Source organism: Budorcas taxicolor, chromosome 4 (assembly GCF_023091745.1).
Source record: "Budorcas taxicolor isolate Tak-1 chromosome 4, Takin1.1, whole genome shotgun sequence".
Taxonomy (NCBI): Eukaryota; Metazoa; Chordata; class Mammalia; order Artiodactyla; family Bovidae; genus Budorcas; species Budorcas taxicolor.
In genome coordinates this window covers 77131008-77152512 of record NC_068913.1, presented here as the reverse complement: position 1 = coordinate 77152512, position 21505 = coordinate 77131008, and the positions used below count along the sequence as shown (strand labels likewise).

The following is a 21505-nucleotide window of genomic DNA, read 5'->3' as shown; positions in this document are numbered from 1 at the left end:
ACCCTCCTTGTATTAATGGATGAACTCACTCTTAGGTTTTTTCCTTTTCACCTCCAGTAATTAACCCTCTTTCTGACTCATCCCTGACATGTCTGGGCCAGCAAAGTGTTGCCAGTGGGTCCCACAAGGCAGGAGAAGGGCAGTGAAGTGGATCTTAACAACCTGCTGGTTCAAAAAGGACCTCCTCCAGCCACAGCTGGTTTCTGACCTCAAGATTAGACCTTGGCAATGACTTCCTGGCTGACTTCCTCCTTCCTGCAGACAATACCCACTCTCTGCTGGTTACTGCTGTTCTGGTCAAGTTCCATGTGCTTCTTCCGTTGCATACCTGTTATTCAGACTGCCACAGGTCACATTGAGTGGCATGAAGACCCTGCAGGCAGCACCATGCTGGCCCTCCCTGGCCGCAACAATCATCGATGTTTCCAAGTCAAGTCATTTTAGCCCCAGTGGTGAAGCCAGTTTCAATTTTCAATGTCATTTCTCATCTTAGAGTTTTATGGTTTTCTGTGTGTTTTCACTTCTCTGGCCCTTTTAACTACTTATATATTTCATGTATATTTATATTATAAAGTTTGTATAAAATTAAGAATAATATTAAGATTAGAGTATTAAAGTATAATTTAATAGGTTATAATAACTTATGCAAGTTGTGTCATCAGCATATCTTTTCAGGCTTCATATGAAAAAATATTAATGAAGAAAACTTGCAAAATGTAATGGGTAAGGGAATTCTGTGTAAATTTTCCCTAACGCCCAGGGATAATTCATGTTTAAACTAACATGCATCTATGTCTTAAAATATTTTTAGAAAACAATCATTGTACAAATTTCCATTGTTATAATTGTGCATCACCACACACTGGAGGATTAACCAAACATCTCTCCACAAAGTTAATTATGGGAAAGTTAAATTGTATGCATTTTGTATACTCAATATTAAAAATAAAGAGTAACTGAAAGTAATAAGACATGGAGAAGATGCCTTGATTATAGAGCATCTATTCTAAAAAGCATAGGAAATTTGACTCTGTCCATGTGAATTTGCACAGTAGAAATTCTGTATCTTGGCTGCAATGTGTTGAGTGCCAGTCAACTCATTAACAAGCTTCATTAAGTGGTTAATTAACCATAGTAGAATATTAGTTTCAGTTTGCAACAACTTCTATATAGTAGATGTCTATTCATTGCCTTTACGTCAATGAAAATGTACTGAACTGTGCATCTTTGGTCCATGATAATTTCTCAAGAATGTTTGTAGGAGTCATTGACCCAATGAAGGGAACTTTATACTTGGCACCTCATAATTTGAGATTTACTTGCCCTGGATTTAGTAAATGTGCAGCCAAGTAATAATGTCTGTTTAGTTAGAATCAGGAGAAATATGACCAAACAAAAAAACTGTTCAAAATTGCTATTGCCTTGACCGTCTTCAGAGCTGCTGCAGGATTGTGAGCAGCACCAGTTTAGTGAGTGGTGTGGACATGTTTTCACATTCTGCCTCAGAAAAGACGTATTCAGGTGAAAGTTGAAGTAAAAATAAAGACTACAACTTTGTCTTGGACCTAACAGAAGGAGAAGATATTAAGAAGAGGTGGAAAGAATACATGGAAGAACTATACAAAAAAGATCTTCAGGACCCAGATAATCACGATGGTGTGATCACTCACCTAGAGCCAGACATCCTGGAATGCAAAGTGCAGTGGGCCTTAGGAAACATCATTACAAACAAAGCTAGTGGAGGTGATAGAATTCCAGTTGAGTTCTTTCTTTCTTTCTTTCTTTTTTTTTTTTAGTTTTCTTTTTTTATATATAAATTTATTTATTTTAATTGGAGGCTAATTACTTTACAATATGGTTTTGCCATACATCAACATGAATCCACCACAGGTATACACGTGTTTCCCATCCTGAACTCCTCTCCCACCTCTCTTCCCGTACCATCCCTCTGGGTTGTCTCAGTGCACTAGCCCCAAGCATCCAGTATCATGCATCGAAACTGGACTGGCGATTTTCATATATGATACTATACATGTTTCAGTGCCATTCTCCCAAATCATCCCACCCCCTCCCTCTTCCACAGAGTCCAAAAGACTGTTCTAGACATCTGTGTCTCTTTTGCTATCTCGCATACAGGGTTATCATTACCATCTTTCTAAATTCCATATACATGCGTTAGTATACTGTATTGGTGTTTTTCTTTCTGGCTTACTTCACTCTGTATAATCGGCTCCAGTTTCATCCACCTCATTAGAACTGATTCAAATGTATTCTTTTTAATGGCTGAGTAATACTTCATTGTGTATATGTACCACAGCTTTCTTATCCATTCATCTGCTGATGGACATCTAGGTTGCTTCCATGTCCTCGCTATTATAAACAGTGCTGCAGTGAAGATGATGCTGTGAAAGTGCTGCACTCAATATGCCAGCAAATTTGGAAAACTCAGTAATGGCCACAGGACTGGAAAAGGTCAATTTTCATTCCAATCCCAAAAAAGGCAATGCCAAAGAATGTTCAAACTGCTGTACAATTGCACTCATCTCAAATGCTAGCAAAGTAATGCTCAAAATTCTCGAAGCCTGGCTTAAACAGTATGTGAACCAGATGTTCAAGCTGGATTTGGAAAAGGCAGAGGAATCAGAGATCAAATGTCAACATCCTTTGGATCATCGAAAAAGCAAGAGTTCCAGAAAAACATCTCCTGCTTTATTGATGATGCCAAAGCCTCTGACTGTGTGGGTCACCACAGACTGTGGAAAATTCTGAAAGAGATGGGGATACCAGACCACTTGACCTGCCTCCTGAGAAATCTGTCTGCAGGTCAAGAAGCAACAGTTAAAACTGGACATGGAACAGCAGACTGGTTCCAAATCGGGAAAGAAGTACATCAATGCTGTATATTGTCACCCTGTTTACTTAACTTATATGCAGAGTATATCATGAGAAATGCTGAACTAGATGAAGCACAAGCTGGAATCAAGATTGCTGAGAGAAATATCAATCACCTCAGATATGCAGATGACACCACCCTTATGGCAGAAAGTGAAGAAGAACTAAAGAGCCTCTTGATGAAAGTGAAAGAGGAGAGTAGAAAAGTTGGCTTAAAACTCAACATTCAGAAAACGAAGATCATGGCATCCGCTTCCATCACTTCATGGCAAATAGATGGGAAAACAGTGGAAACAGTGAGAGACTTTATTTTGGGGGGGGGGGGGGCGCTCCAAAATCACTGCAGATGGTGACTGCAGCCATGAAATTAAAAGACGCTTACTCCTTGGAAGAAAAGGTATAACCTAGCTAGATAGCATATTGCAAAGCAGAGACATTACTTTGCCAACAAAGGCCCATGTAGTCAAAGCTATGGTTTTTCCAGTAGTCATGTATGGATGTGAGAGTTGGACCATAAAGAAAACTGAGTCCTGAAGAATTGATGCTTTTAAACTGTGGTGTTGGAGAAGACTCTTGAGAGTCCCTTGGACTGCAAGGAGATCCAACCCGTTCATCCTAAAGAAAATCAGTCCTGAATATTCACTGGAAGGACTGATGCTGAAGTTGAAACTCCAATACTTTGGCCACCTGATGCGAAGAACTGACTCATTTGAAAAGACCCTGATGCTGGGAAAGATTGAAGGCCAAAGGAGAAGGGGAGACAGAGGATGAGATAGTTGCATGGCATCACCGTCTCAGTGGACATGAGTTTGAGTAAACTCCAGGAGTTGGTGATGGACAGGGAGGCTTGGCGTGCTGCAGTCCATGGGGTTGCAAAGAGTTGGACATGACTGAGTGACTGAACTGAACTGAACTGACACCTTTGTCAAGATTCACAGCATCCTGTGGAATGGAAGCAGCCACACGGAGATTAAGAGCCACGGGGTTATACGTTGACATCAGTGAGGAGTATTTGATGGATGTGGAAGTAGAGCACATAGTGTGACCACCTTGTTGTATGGAGAGGAGCTCAGTTGCTAGTACAAGCTCCACACTGAATCAACTGCCATTCACACAAAGTATTTTTTTTAGAAACACCCTGTGCCAATGCCATTCTCAGGGAGGGACTCAGATTCCACACAAGAACATTCCAGCCAGTGTTTCCAGGCTAGATTCTGAGCTGCTGTGTCAAGAACCACCTTTGTCTGTGGGAGGCTTGGGATGAATGAAGGTGCCTGAGATGAAACCAAAAGGTTTATTTACCCAACAATCTGAAAAAGACAGGACAAGTAGAGGGACAGACACTCCTTTTCCTGCCTCATTCAGCCCTGCTCCACAGTTTTCTCCCTCATCACTGTCCTATCTTAGGGAAATGAGTGACAGGGAGGTGCCAGCTTCCTACGCTGGTAATGATTCTGACACCAATTCTGACATGTAGGGTTTTCTCACCAAGAAATCCTGTGAAACCAGCTGGAAGTCCTATAATTCAATGAACTCAGCCTGACACTGGACCTGGAGGCAGCATCAGATTCCACAGGTTAAGGGCTTAGTCTGACTAGACTGCCCCTCACTTCCTTCCATTTCCAGTCTCAAGTTCAGGTTGTCACCTGTGATTCTGACAAGCTTGTTTAGATGGAAGTTTCCCAGGACCCTTCATTAGGTTTCATTAATTTGCTAAACTGGCTCACAGAGATCCGAGAAGCATCTCATACTAGATGACCAATTTATTACAACTCATACACAGTCAGATGGGAGAGATACATAGGGCAAAGTGAGGGGAAAGGACAGAGTTTCTATGCCCCCTCCAGGATGTCACTCTTCCCAAATTTTCATGTGTTCACCAACCTGGAAGTTCTCTGTACTCCACTATTTTGAGTTTTTATAGTGGCTTCATTACTTAGAGATGATTGATTAAATCATCAGTCATTGGTGATTGACTCATCACCAGCAGTCTCCACTCCCTAGGAAGTCAGGGGATTGGACTAAAATATTCAACCCTCTAATCACCTGGTTTGGACCTCTGGCAACCAGCCCTCATCCCCAGGTGGAGTCCAAAAGCCACCTAATTAACACAACAATAGACCAGCTAGCTCAGTCGGTAGAGCATGGGACTCTTAATCCCAGGGTCATGGGTTCGAGCCCCACATTGGGCACAGTTAGCATTGGGCTTCCCTTCTGACTCAGCTGGCAAAGAATCCCCCTACAATGTGGAAGACCTGGGTTCGATCCCCGGGTTGGGAAGATCCCCTGGAGAAGGGAAAGGCTACCTACTCCAGTATTCTGGCCTAGAGAATTCCATGGACTGTATAGTTCGTGGGGTCACAAAGAGTTGGATGTGACTTTCACTTTCAGACACATTTATGCTCTCACCATTTTGGAAATTCCAAGTGTTTTAGAAGCTTTGTAGCAGAAACAGGGATGAAGACTAAATGCATGCTTCTTATGGCAAATCACCATGTCACAGGAGGGCAGCAATCAATCCCTCTATGGAGGACAATACATGTGTACATCAGCCACCTCCAACAAAGCCAAATTAGAAGGGCTTCCAGATAATTTTCCCAAGTCAGAGGTCCCTATAAAAAGCATTTCCTCCTTGGGTAGAGCTCATCTGGGGCAATGTTTGGTTAGCATCTGCTATGCCCCTACCCAGCAGGGAAAATGCACACTGGACAGATGGTGTGGTGGAGAGAAGGGACAGAGTTCAACAGTCAGACTGCTCAGTCTGACAACTTCCAAAGAAGGTGGCCAGCTTGGAGTACCTGGTCAAATCTCACCTGGGGGAGTCAAGCTGCCAAAGCAAGAATGAGAGTGTAAAGAGGTGGGTGGGGGGAGGGGGAGGTATTCACAGCGAGATGATGATGAGAGCTGCATGGAGTGAAGGACGCCAGTAAGGGATTGCAATTCTTTGAGACAAAGCTAGAAAAAGTAAGAAAGCTAACACATATTTAATTTCATATTAAACATCACTCATTTTATGCCCATGTAAGAATAGACTAGTATCTGAATCTATATTATGCATTCATGACATGCTTTATATTTAAATTTTTAGATATTTCTGGGCTACATGGTTTGTGAGATTTCTTTGGAATTGTTATAAATCTCCAAAAGTTTTTCCAATATATTTGCTGAAAAAAAATCTGTGTATAAGTGGACCCCAGCAGTTCAAATCCATATTGTTCAAGAGTCAACTATATATAGAAAAAAACATAGTTTCATAATTTATGCTCAGAGGAAGCAAATAACCTCTTTGTTCTCTTTGGTTTCATTGAATTAAAACTAGATAATGGATGACACTGTAATGTCATCCTTGCAATGTCAGGTTTGGGCACATCTGTGTATGTGATTTTTCATGAGAAGAAGGAACTTTTCGGAGTAACATATATCTCATAGGGGCCATGTCTTCTGGGAGTGAAGGAACAAGTGTGGAATTCTTCCCTGAAGAGACTTTGATTCTGGTAGAATTTCATCTTTTGCCATGTAGTATCATGGTATCTTACACACTGTACCAGGTGTGACCAAATAGTATTAATGGACTGCTTGCTCATTGTAAGATTGAGATTATCTCTGGTTTTGTCTCTACGTTCAATACCCCATCTCCAATTAGACTGTGACTGTGAAATTTCTTTTTCCAAAAACATTATTTTTCCAGCTTTCCTGAGATATAATCGACATATACCATTGAGCAAGTTTAGGGATTTAATCCATTTACATCTTGTAAAATGGTTACCATCATAGCATTGGATATCACCTCCAGCCTATCACACTGCCACTTCTTTTTTCTGGTGAGAACATCCAGAGTCTATGATACAGTATTGTCAGCTATAACCACCATGCTAACTGTACATTAGATCCTCAGAACTTACTCATCTTATACCTGAAATTTTGTACCTTTTAACCAACATCACTTTTTGCCTACTCCTCAGCCCCTGGCAACCAACCACTCTGCTCTGTCTCCCAGAGTATGACGTTTTTATCATACAATATTTGTCTGTCTGGTATTTCACTTCATGTAATGCCTTCCAGGTTCATCCAAGTTGTCACAAACAGCAGGATTTCCTACTTTGTCACCGTTGTGGCCTTTCTGGAACAGGAATAGATCTTTTCTTCTTTGTGTCTCCCAAGCCTGGGTCAGGTCCAGCATGTGAATGTGCTCTTTAACTATTTGCAGAGCTTAACCAAACAAAAAAGAAGAATTAAACGTCAGATGCTATGCTATCACCTTGTTTTAATTCTCATCAAACTTCATGAAGAAGGCATTGTACAAACTAAATGCTTCTTCTATACTTTGCTGAATGTGGTGATCATGACATATTAGAAGCTGAGTTGTTTCCCCACAAATTCAGATGTTGAAACCCTAACCCCAGACCCTCAGAATGTGACTCTATTTGGAGTCACGTTGTAGAGATTGTGATCTTTAAATCTGGAGATTGAGACCTTTAAATAGGCGGTATTAGGGCCTTAGCGTGAACCCTAAGCTGATCTGACTGGTTTTCTTATAAGAAGACATTTGGACACACACAGAGGTACCAGGGATGTGTATACAGAGGAGAGGCCAAGTGAGGAGACAGGGAGAAGATGACCCTTTGCACACCAAGGAGAGAGATCTCAGGAGAAACCAGCCCTGCCCACACCTTGATCTTGGATTTCCAGCCTCCAGGACTCAGGGAAAATAAACATCTGTTGTTTGAGCCTCTAGAATTATGAGAAAATTAATTTCAGTTGGTTAAGCCATCTAGTCTGTGGCATTTTGTTTGCGCAGCCTGCAAACGATAACAGTATGAAGTGAGGAGTAATGGGTGAGGCTGTGAAGAAAATGGGTAGCGAGGCATATGCATGATAAAGGGGAAAGAAGATGAGATGAGTTTGCTTCATAGCTCCTTCCGTACTCTCTGTGAAACTTTTGAAGAGCCGCATTTTCTTAGCCACATCTTACTATTCCCAATAGTTGCAACTCCTCTCTTATCTCAGCTTCAAGCAAACCATTCTCTGATTACCACTTCAAAAAGTCCAGCTTACTTCCTCCAGTTCTCCAATTCCAGTAATCTTCCCCATTACGCATGAATTCTACAACTCATGTTCCTCACTTCTTTTGTGTCTAACCTCTCTTTTTCCTGCGTAGTTCTCTGGTCAATCACAGAAATCAAGAACTTGGCTACACCCCCAACTTCCCCACTTTTCTTGCTTCATGTACTCATTTGGCAAAATTGAAGGGTAGTTAAATATAACTCTAACTATCCATGTGAATGAATGTGGCTGGAAAAAATACATAAGATGCTGATAATGACTACAGATAAAATGGGGGAAGAAAGTAGAAAGAGCTGGTGTTCATTGTGGAGCATTGTGGTTATCTGCTATGTTTATAATCTGATTCCCTCAACCAGAACAGAAGGTACATGAGAAAATGGATGCTGACTGTTCCATTCACTGCTGTTTCCCTAATATATCACTAACATATTTATAAGACATTATATTTATAAGCAATAGCAGGACACACATTCTTTTTGAGGGCACATGGAACTTTTACCATATAGACTATGTTCTGAACCACACAGTAAATGTCAGCAAATTTAAAAGCATTAAAGACATATATAATGTATGCTTTCTGAATGAAATTAAATTAGAAATCAATATCCAAAAGATGTTTGAAAATTCCCCATGTATCTAGGTATTAAATAACAGACTCATTATTAACCTTCAGCTCAAAGAAAGAATCAAAAGGAAAATTGTAAAACATCATAGTCTGAATGAAAATGAAAACAAAATATTGAAAGTTGTGAAATGTCATTATTGCAATAATTAGAAGTTACAACACTAAAAGCCAGTATTATAAAAAATAAATATTATAAATCAATTACCTCAGCCTTTACCTTAAGAAACTAAAAAAATAAATAAATAAAGCAAAGAACACATGAGGAAGGAAAATAAGGATTAAAAAATAAAGATAAGAGTATATACAAGTAACATGAAAAATAGAAAAACAGTAGAGAAAATCTATAAAGCCAAGAGCTGGTTTGTTGAAAAACTTAAATTGATCAGCCTTTCTCTAGAATGATCAGGAAAAAATTCAGGAAGACACATATTACCAATATCAAGATGAAAGAGGTGACATCATACAAGTTGTACAGATATTATCAGGATATTAGGTAAGGTTATAAGCAACTTTATTGCAATTGCTTATATACCAACAGTTTAGAAGAAATTGATAAATTTCTTGAAAGATACAAACTACCAAAGCTTTTGTTTAATGAGTGAAGGCCTGCTGATGCAGCTAGTGCTGAGCAGGGCATGAGAACCCTCCTCAGTTTTCATGCTCCTTATGCCTCAGATGAACCGCAAGTTGACTTGTGGTTTCACCCCAGAAAGTTGACATTAGCTTTTCTAAAGGGAAAGGCAAACTTGAAACTTCACAAGCAGTGCTTGCTTGGCCTTTCTGAGACAGGAAGCCATCCAAGCATTGGTGTGTGCCAAAGAATGGCCTTGTCCAAGGCACGGTTGGGGCTCAAAGAGATACAAAGTTATGCTGAAGAATTTTATCTAAACTTGTTATAAGTAGGTTTATAAATGTAGCGAAATGGCAGTGCAAGAGCATTCAAACATGATAACGAATAATGAGGGATGGAAAAAAAGGCAGCTTGCTTGAATTTAGGCACCATTTGTCCCCCAAGGTCTAGGGTTATCTGGAGGCCAAGTTTGAATTTTCTGTTTCCTTCTGTTGGGCTCATTTTCTCAAGGCGAATTAAAAGAGTTGTTTGGCAGCTTCCATGTTGTTCACAAAACTTGCCATTCACAGCTCTCTCTTTTTTTTTTTTTTTAAAGTATATATCTCAGCTATACCTCTATTTACATAACAGAGACAACTTTCCAAGAAATGCTGGATAAAATGTGCATGCATGCTCGGTCGTGTCTGATTATTTGTGATCCCCATAGACCATAGCCTGAGAGGCTCTTCTGTCAATGGGATTTCCCAGACAAGAATACTGCAGTGTGTTGCCATTTCTTCCTTCAGGGGATCTTCCAAACCCAGGGATCAAACCTGTGTCTCCTGCATTGGCAGGCAGACTCTTTACCTCTTAAGCTACCTGGGAAGCCCCTCTTTCTTCAATTATCTTTAAAATCTGTACTTCAACCTCTATCATTGACATCAGAGATAAAATGGGATATGAGATTTGAAGCCACAGATAATATGACTACCATGTTGCTTTCTGGCTTGTTTTTAAGGAACAAAAAGAATATTTTAATTTTAAGGGGACAAGGTGGCTGATTTTCATGATTTATTTCTAATTCTCTTTGATAGTGCCTTTGATAGTAAAGAGGTTTCCTTTCCTGACATCATTTCTGATGTTTCACTCCTTGTTCTGTTGTTGTTCAGTCGGTAAGTCGTGACCAGCTCTTTGTGACCCCATGGACTACAGTATGCCAGGCTTCCCTGTCCTTCACTATCTCCCTGAGTTTGCTCAAACTCATGTCCACTGAGTCAGTGAAGCCATTCAACTATCTCTTCCTCTGTCTCCTCTTCTCCTCTTGCTCTCAATCTTTCCCAGCATCAGGGTCTTTTCCAATGAGTCAGCACTTTGCATCACATGGCCAAAGTATTAATTTCCTTTAGGATTGACTGATTTGATCTCCTTGTTGCCCAAGGGACTCTCAAGATTCTTCTCCAGCATCACAGTTTTAAAGTGTCAATTCTTTGGTGTTCAGCCTTCCTTATGGTCCAACTCTCACATCCATACATGACACCTGGAAAACCCATAGCTTACTTGGTGCACACAGATGAAGGTTTGGAGAAGGACTGCAATGGGGGCTACAATTCAGGACCTTTAATAAAATGTCATGCTATCTTTTCTTGCATGAGTTTATGCCCTCTCTTAGCAGTTCTTTAGATGTTCACTGATAGTGCTTACATATTAATTCTTACAAATCACATCATATAAAATGTCTCATAATTTGATTTATATGCTCATCTTCATTCTTTAATTGACAGTCCATGTTTTTGTTTTCAGTAAATTGTTAATTTTTTTGGTCCATTGTCTATTTTTTCTATTTTCTTATTTATTTATAGATAGATGATCAATAAACAGGTGAATAAAGGATAGAGAGATGATATATAAATAAGAATCACATTTTGGCTACATATGTTACAAATATCTTCTCATTTTTCGCTTTTGTTCACAAGCAGATGTTTTTAATTTCAGTGGAGTGGACTCCATCAATCACTTCCTTTGTGATTAGTGTTTTGTGTGTGTGTATACTTTAAGTAATCCTTCTTAACCCCAAGATCAGAATGATTTTCATCTACATTGCTTTTACCAGTTTAAAGCTTTGCTTTTGACACTTAAATCATTAATCCATCTGGACTTAATTTTTCTACAGTGGGAGGTAGACATCTATTTCATAAATTCCATGTAGAAATACATTTTCTAAGCTCTGTATATTATATAATCCCTTCTTTAAGCAATGGCCTCCATGACACTGTCATCGTTTATCAAAATTCCATGTAGTCTTTGGTCTATTTCTATTACTTTGCTTTGTTAATTGATTTGCTATCTTCTTGCAAAATCAAAATAATAATTGCTATAGTATAATAATTAGATAAACTTGGATAGTAACTGCCTTTGTTTCTTTATAGATTGGGAACTCTTTGAAGATAGAAAATGTGCTTCATTCATCTCTGTCTCCCCAAGAAGAACTTGCTATCTGACATATAAAATGCTCTCAGTAAATATCTTTCTGGCAATTTTAATATGAGATATTTCTCCCATGAAGATGTGGAGTCTACATTCTCTCTCCTTGAACTTGGGAGAGGATGTTGTTATTTGACCTCTGGAATATAGTAGATATGATATTGTATGACTTCCGAGCCTTAAGGTCAGGAAGCTTCTTCCTCATTTGCTGAAAATCTTGCCCTTGGAGCCCTGGACCATCATGTAAGGAGTCTAACCTCCCCAAGACAACCAAGCCTGAAGTCAAAGCCACAGGAGAAGAGATGAGTAGGAATTCCTGTCCAAGTTTTTAAGTTATCCCATCCCTCATGCCAAGAGATGAGAGAAGAATTCTCCAGGGAATTCTAGCTCCAGACACTTGAGTCACCCTGTGCAATACAGTCCTCCCTGCTGAGGCTCCAGGCACTGAGTATAAGGTGAGCCAATGACACCATGCTGTATGCAGATTCCTGATGTACTGAGCCTGGGATTCTACCAAAAGGTTGTTGTTTTGCACCACTAAGGCTTGGAGCTGTCGACTATGCTGCCATAGATAGCTGGGATGTGTGTTACATGGAGTGAGGGAAGATCTCATGTAGACAGAAGCATGGACAACAGCAAGGCGACCCCGGGAATATTTCTGCCACCTGACTGCATGTCCTCTCACTTTACTGGTCTCAGTGTCCCTTCTGTAAAACCATTATTTCGTGCTCAGTAATTTAAAAACTTCCTTCCAGTTCTATTGTCTCTACTTGTAAACCAATCCAATCTGATAACCATGTTATTTAAAGCCAGAATAGGCCTACAAATTCACCTCAGAACTCTCATTTCCAGGATTGCCAAGTGGATGGATGCTAGTGGTTACTATTAATGCATTTTATTTACTGGATGTATAACATTCACAACCCAAATTTCCTAATAAAAATGATTTGTCATACATAATGTATTCTCTTACCACATTTAAAAAGATTAGAGACGGTACATATCTACTAGATGGAAATTAAAAGAAAACACAGAAGAGGTAACATATACAAAAATGTATATTCATATAATTAATTTGATAACAATTGGTTATTGTTGATGATTATTATCCACAATTTCCACAGTGACTATTTAATTCAATTCTCAGTTATCAAGAAGCAAAGGCTAACATCATGGGTTACCAAACTTCTTTGATAAAATTTAGCAAGTAAACCTCTGAGCAAAGATCAAAGACACCCCAGTATTATAAGAGTCATGTAGTGATAAAAAGCAACGAAGCTTGCAAAACCTAGATATAAGGTCTCAGTAATACTGACAACACCCTGTCAGTTAGATATCACAGCACTGCCATTTTATAGATTAAAAAAAAAAAACTGAAGCTAAGGGAGACAAATGACAGTTGCTTAAAATTTTACACCTTCCAAATGCTAGAACACAGACTCAAATGTAGATTCGTGAGCTTAAAACCAACATCTTTCCACCATGGTTATAATAAATCCCAAGTTGAATTTACATTTAAGACCTTACACCAGCACATGAGCCAGCCTGTGTCCAGTGTCTCTGATGGCAATTGTGCAAAAATGCAGAGATGTGACTGTTCTCTCTATTAACTTCCAAAAAACTCTAAAGTTACAAATATAATAAAAGATTCACAAAAATGATGCAAGTGTGCTATTTATGTCAGGAGAATGAGGGAGGCTAAGCTAATGAAATTCAAAATTTATAAAAATATGCCCCACAACACAAGAAAGAATAGATGACTGGCCTGCCCCTGCCCTTATCTTTCTCAAATATCAACCTCCTCAACCAGGTCTCTGATAAGAATTGGAAAGCAAACAGTTCAAAATTGGTCTTTCTTGGCAAGTTGTAGGAATAAACACCATTAAATAAATTTATTGTGAGTCATTGCAACATGCTGTAACCTGGATGTGCAATAGCACAAGTGTTGTGTGGTCCAGTAATCTTGGTAAGTGTTTTCATGAGACAAGGACAGGTACTTTTCACTTGGATCTCATAGGATATTGTTAATGTTCATAAGTTTTAACTGCAACAAACATTAGGGTTTGAATTAGTTTAAAATTCCTTTAAATACTGTATATAAAGATGATGTTCGCCTGCAGCTCTTTCATAGGACCCATTCCTGATGCTCAGCATAATCTGAATGAAGCCAAAGTGCCCTAGTCTCCTCCTTCATCATCCCCCACCAATAAAGTCCTCAAATGCTGGACTTCTGTCCCCTTTGGCGAATTCCCTGGACATATAGAAGAATTGTTTTAACCTCAAAAAACAAGCAGGCCATTTGACTTTATGTGAATTCCCAATTCTTTCAGGCCTTTTTAATTTGTGTGATTTTTAGTAAATGCCCACTGGTGGCTCAACATCCTCATAAATTAAAATCACGCACAAATTATTTTTTTAAAAAAAGCATAACAACAAAAAATTTCCCCCTTGAAGACTGGAAATAAAAATAGTAAGAGAGATTTTGAAAGGCCCTGGATCTACTAGAAGGTAAACTTAGAAGAGATTATCCTTTTAATAGTTTGCCTTGATTTAAAATTTAAATTCACATGCATCCCTTTGTTCTAGGTATTTTAACAGGCTTTGTAGGAATCATATGAAAAATCTTGGGCTCATCCCTGTATTTGCATCTTTTTTAAACTTGTTGCCTTTGCCTGGAATACTCCATCCTCCCTTGCCCATAGGAATCAGCATTGGATAGCCCAATTTTTACCTTCTTTTAGAAATCTTCCCCAATTTCCTCAGATAGAATTGGGGGTCTTACAAGCTTATAAGGCAGCTGTGATTTTGTATTAGCAATCTGGACTTTTCATTTCATTCAACAAATCATCTTTTAAAAAAAATTATGTATTGTTTGCATGTTATGTACCAGGATTCACTCTAAGCCTGGGGAGATGATGTTAAGGGAGATTCCCCAGTCTGATGGAGGTTACACTGAAGTCCAACACACAAACCATCGATAAACATGTTAATAATATGATAGCACATGCATACAAGAAGAAGGAAAGAATATAAATAATATTCTTTATTATCTATAAAGAATATAGACTCAAAGAGTTCTGGGGTAGGGCCCTGTGAAGTGATGTTTGAGCAGAAACCTGAGTGACTCTCAAGAAAACATGGTTCCAGGAAGAGCAGGAGCAAATGCAGAGATTGTAAGCATGGGGCCTGCTTGAGGCAAACAGGGCTGGAGCTTAATGAGTGAGGGGAAAAGTAGGAAAAAGGGATTTGTGGTATGAACCTAGGGTCTCATCATATAGAGTCCTACAGAACATGGTCAGCACTTTGAATTTTCTACCAAGCCATAAAAAGAGTTGAGTAACGGATGACATCATCTAATTTATGTTTCAAAAGCATCATATGGGGTGACTGTCACAAACATAAAGTTAAATGAAAGAAAGCATCCACAAGAGCACATATGGCATCATTTCATTTATGGACAAGTTAAGACCACACTAATCTATCCAATTAGGATACAAGATACCAGTGACTGGAAGGAAGACAGTGACCAAAGACTTAGGGGTATCCTGCTTCTTCATGAGTACTATTAATAATTACACAAATGTGTTATGTTTGTCAATATTTGGCTAGCTGATATTTATGTGAATTACTCTTAATACATATTATTATACCTTAGAGGATAAAAATTAAAAAGGGAAAAATAAAAAAAAGGTAAATAAAGGTAAATCTAGTAAAGGTGAATAAAGTATCTACCCACTGACAAGCTTTCTGTTTTCAATGAAACTTGTTTTATAATGATTAAACCCAAGTCATAAGATCAGTACTCAACTGTTCAGACCTGACTTTTGGATTCTTGCTTGAATTGATGAATTATGTCCTGTGAATAAAAAAAGTGACCCATACAATTCCAAAATAAAAGAACTCTCTAAACAAAACAAAAAAAGTAAAGCATCCATATGGCTATGGCCACTCAATAACTGCAACATTCATCATTGCAGCCACTCCATCTGCTTAATTCACTCTCTTTAATTATTTTTTGTATAATTCCCTCTCCTCATTTAGAATATAAAATATTGGGCCACTGAGGACAAAAACCTAAAAATCTAAGTGGGAGCACTCTTAAAGGCAAAAACAAGTTAGAAGAGATTTTTGGCAGTTAAGCAAGACAATGGTTATGATTAGATGGGGTGGGGTAGTGGCCCCATGGGATGCACAGACACTGTGCTGGAAACCCTTGCAGGCCAATGGTGGTGGAGCGTCACCAGGAATGCAACCCCATTTTCACTTATGTAATCCTCAGCTGAAACAAATTACCATTCTCCACCTGCCCAATGAAGAGAAAAGTATGCCTTCTTTAGAAGAATATATTGTCTGTAGACCTTAACTTTTTCAAACACATAATAAATGCCATTTTTAAAATAATGATTTACTTTGAAATACAGAAACATAACCTGCTGCTGCTGCTGCTAGGTCACTTTAGTCATGTCTGACTCTGTGTGACCCCATAGATGGCAGCCCACCAGGCTCCACCGTCCCTGGGATTCTCCAGGCAAGATCACTGGAGTGGGTTGCCATTTCCTTCTCCAATTCACGAAAGTGAAAAGTGAAAGTGAAGTCACTCAGTCGTTTCTGACTTCTAGTGACTCCATGGACTGCAGTCCACTAAGCTCCTCTGCCCATGGGATTTTCCAGCAAAAGTACTGGAGTGGGGTGCCATTGCCTTCTCTGACACATAACCTATAGCTGAGGAAAAAACAGATGATACTAACAGGCTACCCAGATTTTGTAGTTAGCTGGCAAAGATTACAAAATAATTATCCTTAATGTGTCTAAGAAAATAGAGAAAATGATAGGCAAAATTAGTGGAAAATGGAAAATTTGAATTTAAAATTGTAATCTATAAAAATAATCAAATGACTATTTTAGGAAAGAAAAAATACAACATCAGAAACAAAGAACTTAAAAGAGACTTAACAGCATAAAGGTACAACAGAAACACAATTATTTCTGATTGAAACACAATAAAAAAATACTGTTAGTAGTAGAAAATATCTAATCTGAAGGACAGAGAGAAAAATGTAAATATAGAAAAGAATATTAAATAAATACGGGGCTTAGTGAAAAAGATTTATTTTAGTACAGGAGGTAAACGCCAAAATGGGGTCCCAACATTCCTCCTGGAACATAAACACTTTGGTGTCATCATATTCCTTTTCTGTGAGATGAATACAGTGACTTGCTTCTAATAAGTAAAATAGAGAAAAAGACAAGGGATTCTGAGTTTTGTTACTAAAAGATTGTTTTCATCTTGATCACCATCTCAACCAGAGGAATATCTACTAAAGAAAAATTGCTAAATCTCTGTAAGAAGTCAGGTTTGTGGTGAATTGATTCACCCTAGTCCTATTCTCTGCCCCTGAGTTTACTAGCAGCCTCAAAAATAATGACCTGCATTCCCAGCTCAGCACCCACTGATGGTAGCTGACTCCAATCACAAAGAATTATGTGTTTTGAACTGTCTGATGACTCCCTTGAAAATCAGCCCAAAAGGCTTGCTTTTATCTTATCTAACACAGAACCTACCTAGTCCTAAATCTGTTACTCAATCAATATTTGTCAAAAACATTTACAGGCAAATGTTTTAGTCACTGATGCCCAAGGCAATGAATAAAGTTGAGACAAAGAATAAATGAACTAAAATTTTGGGAGAAAAGTCTGAGAAATAAAACGCTTTGGGAAATGATAGCTTCGGAAAGCTCTGACATATTCCTGGAAATCTAGAAAATCATGAACATTCTCAGGGCTGTGCACATGCTTAGTAAAGACCTGAGAATGCTCTGATCTATCACTCCTGCTGACCTTGAGGCTGTGAAAACAAGAAGTAAAGTCATAACTGTAATCTCTTTGACTGAATGCTGAAGACATGCCCCGATGTACACAGTTTCTTTGCAATGAATGGCAGAAGATTTGATTTCTGTTTTTTTGTTTGTTTGTTTGTTCAGTTTGGATCTAGGCATGCAAGATAACCACTAAATTAATGAAACTAAAATTTCAGTGGTCACACACACACAACAAAGGATATAGCAGAATATCCAAAATTAATTGAGAAAGTCTTTATTAAAAAACAGAAAATAGTAACTGCAGCAAGATACAGCAATAAACCACTGAGGAAGATAAGGGAGAACTGATTTCCAGAGTTGCTATAACATTTAAAATGTCCAGTTTTCAACAAAATATTGTGACACAAGTAAAGAAATAACAAACATACAGAGGAAAAGGGCAATTAATAAAAACTGTTCCTAACAGTGGACTAATAAGACAAAGAATCTAAAATAGCTACAGTAAATATGTTTAAAGAACTTAAAAAGAAACTATATCTGAAGAACTATGTTAAAGACTAATGTCTCACCAATAGAGAAATTATATAGAGATACAAATCATAATTTTACATATATGTATATGTTATATATAAATTTATGAAAATAAATATTGTAAAAAAGGGACAAAATACTATTTAGAATCAAAATAACTGAAACAAAAAATTCACTTGTGTGCATGTTCTGTCGCTTCAGTCATGTCCAACTCTTTGGGATCCTGTGAACTGTAGCCCACCAGGCTACTCTGTCCATGGGATTCTCCAGGCAACGATACTGGAGTGGGTTGCCATGCCCTCTTCCAGGGGATCTTCCTGACCCAAGGAAATCACGTCTGCCTGTATCTTCTTCATAGGAGGTGGATTCTTACCCCACTGGACACCTGGAAAGCCCAGCTACCTGGAAAGCCCCAAAATTCACTGCTGCTGCTGCTGCTGCTAAGTCACTTCAGTGGTGTCCGACTCTGTGCAACCGCATAGATGGCAGCCCACCAGGCTCCCCCGTCCCTGGGATTCTCCAGGCAAGAACACTGGAGTGGGTTGTTATTTCCTTCTCCAATGCATGAAAGTGAAAAGTGAAAGTGAAGTCACTCAGTCATGTCCGACTCTTCACGACCCTCTGGACTGCAGCCTACCAGGCTCCTCCACCCATGGGATTCTCCAGGCAAGAGTACAAGAGGAGTTCAATACCAAATATGAGAAAACAGAAGAAAGAATCAGAACATTTAAAGATAGATCAACTCAGATGTAGTTTTGAAGAACAGGAAAAAAAGAAAACAGAGGGAAAAAAAAAAAAAGAAAATCCTGAGAGATACATAGGACACCACCAACCATTCTGACATGCGTACAATGGAAGTCCCATAATAATAGGAGAGAGAAAAAAGGACAGAAAGATTAAAAAAAAAATACACACCAAGACACATCAAACTGACAATAACCCAACAAAGTAACTCATTACATACAATGGATCCTCAATAAGATTAACAGCCATATCTCAACAGAAACCATGAAGGCAAAAAGCAGTAGAAAGACATTCACGGTTAAAAAAAAAAAAAAAAAAACCTTCAAGTAAGCTTTCTACATCTGAAGAAAACCCTTTAAAAGAAGAAGAAATTAAGACATTTCCAGAATAACAAAGTATAATGGAGTTCATCACTAGCAGAACTACACAACAAGAAATGCTAAGAAAGAACTTCAAGATGAAATAAAAGGATGCTAGATATTAACTTAAAGAACACTGCTGAGGGTCACAACAAAAACACAAAACAAGATCAAACTATATGCTATACACACACACATACAAACTATTAGAATGTACAAGTGAGTTCAAAATAGTTTCAAAGCACAAGAGCAATCAACAAGAAATGAATCAAAATGAAAAAATGAAAAACCCCATTTACAATAGCATCAAAAAAGATAAAATACTCATGACTGAATTTTTCCAAGGAGGTGAAAGCTTAGTTTATTAAAAGCCACCAAGAGCTGTTGAAATAAATTAGGTAAGACCTAACTAAATGGATACCCATGTCCATTCTTTGAAAGGCTTGTAGGCAGACACTTTACCCTCTGAATCACCAGGGAAGACTCTCGAAAGGCTTAATATTGTTAAAAAAAGCAATAGTCCTCAGATTTACCTAATATCAAAATTCCAATCACTTTTTATAAAGAAATGGATCAAATGATCCTAAAATACATATGGAATTGAAAAGGACACCAAATAGACAAAACAATCTGGAGAAAGAAAAGCAAAATAAATTCACAACTATAGGTGTAGATATTTGTTCCTTTGAATTAGGCAATGGTTTCTTAAATATGACACAAAAAACACAAGCAAGAAAAGAAAAAAAATAGAGAAACTGAATCAAAATGTAAAACTTTGTACATCAAGAAAGTGAAAAGACAACTCATTTTGGCAATTCAGAAGTAAAAGTTTTCACAGATCTTTTATCTGATAATTGTCTAGTATTCAGAATATATAAAGAACTACTATAAATCAACAGTAAAAAGACAAACAGCCTGATTTAAAAATAAAAAAAGGATTTGAGTAAGCTTTTTTCCAAAGAATATATACAAATGTCCACTAAGGGCACAAAATGGTGCTTATCATAAATAATTATGAGAGAAATATAAATAATCACTGTGAGCTACCACATAACCCTCACTAAATACAGCTATAAAAAATATGAAAAGCAACAAATGTTTATAAGAATTTGGAAAAATTAGAGCCTCTATACATTGCTGATGGGAATTCAAAATGTTATAGTCACTAAGGACAGCTGCTTGGTGGTTCCTCAAAAAATTAAATGTAGAATTATCAAATGATCTACTGATTGTACTTCCCAATACACTCAAAAGAATGAAAACATATGATCAAATGAAAGCTTTTACATAGATACTCATAGCAGCATTATTCATAATAATCAAATAGTGGAAAAAACCAAATGACTATTAACTAATAAATGCATAAATAAAATATGATACAGTTATTCAACAAAATCTTGTTTGGTCATAAAAAGGAATGAGGTACTGATATATGCTATTGTTCAGTCACTAAGTCATGTCCGGCCCTTTGTGACTCCATGGACTGCAGCACTCCAGGCTTCCCTGTCCTTCAACATCTCCGAGAGTTTGCTAAAACTCATGTCTGTTGAGTTGGGATGCCATCCAAACATCTCTTCCTCTGATGTCCCCTTCTTCTCCTGCCTTCAATCTTTTGCAGCATCAGAGTCTTTTCCAATGAGTCAGCTCTTTGCATCACGTGGTCAAAGTATTGGAAGCTTCAGCTCCAACATCTGCATCCAGCATTCAGCATCCTTCCAATGAATATTCAGGGTTGACATGTGCTACTGATACATGCTACATTATGAATAAATCTTGAAATTTTTATGCTAAATTAAAAAGCTCAGACACAAAACAGCATATATTGTGTGACTCCATTTGAATCATTTCAGTGAAATGTCCAGGCAAATCTGTTCAGACAGAAAACATATCAGTTGCTGCCATGGACTGAGAGAAAAGGAAGTGAGGAGCGATTGATTAATGGGTACAGGGTTTATTTTGGAGGTGACAAAAATTATCTGAAATTAGATAGTGGAGGATGGTAGCACATTGTGAATATAATAAAAATCACTGAGTCATACACTATTAAATGGTTAAAATAGAAAAACATGAATTTAACCTTTATTTTTTAAATGCATATTTTTATTTCAAAAGGATTAATCTTGACAAAAAAAAAATGAAAATTTAGGAAAAGAACCAAGTAAGTGGATTTGACTTTGCAAGTCTTATTTATAACATACATTAAATTTGTTAATTATATAAGCCACATTAATTAAGGCAATACAAAGAGGGTGTAGGGGCAAACAAATATGTTAATAGCATATAAATCAATTTATAAAATAATGAATGGGTCCTTGGCATACAATACCAAAGGCATTATAAGTTATGCAAAAAGAGGAATTCATTTATTAAATCATATTGGGACAATTGGTTTTCCATAATAAAACAATGAGATTACATCAATGACACCATACTCCAAAAT

General features: G+C 37.8%; 1 non-coding gene across 1 annotated transcript; it reads left to right on the top strand.

Moving 5' to 3' along the window:
• Window positions 1-5011: 5011 nt before the first annotated feature.
• Window positions 5012-5084, top strand: TRNAK-CUU (transfer RNA lysine (anticodon CUU)). The gene has a single exon. It is a non-coding gene; the product is annotated as a tRNA-Lys (tRNA).
• The last annotated feature ends 16421 nt before the right edge of the window (window positions 5085-21505 follow it).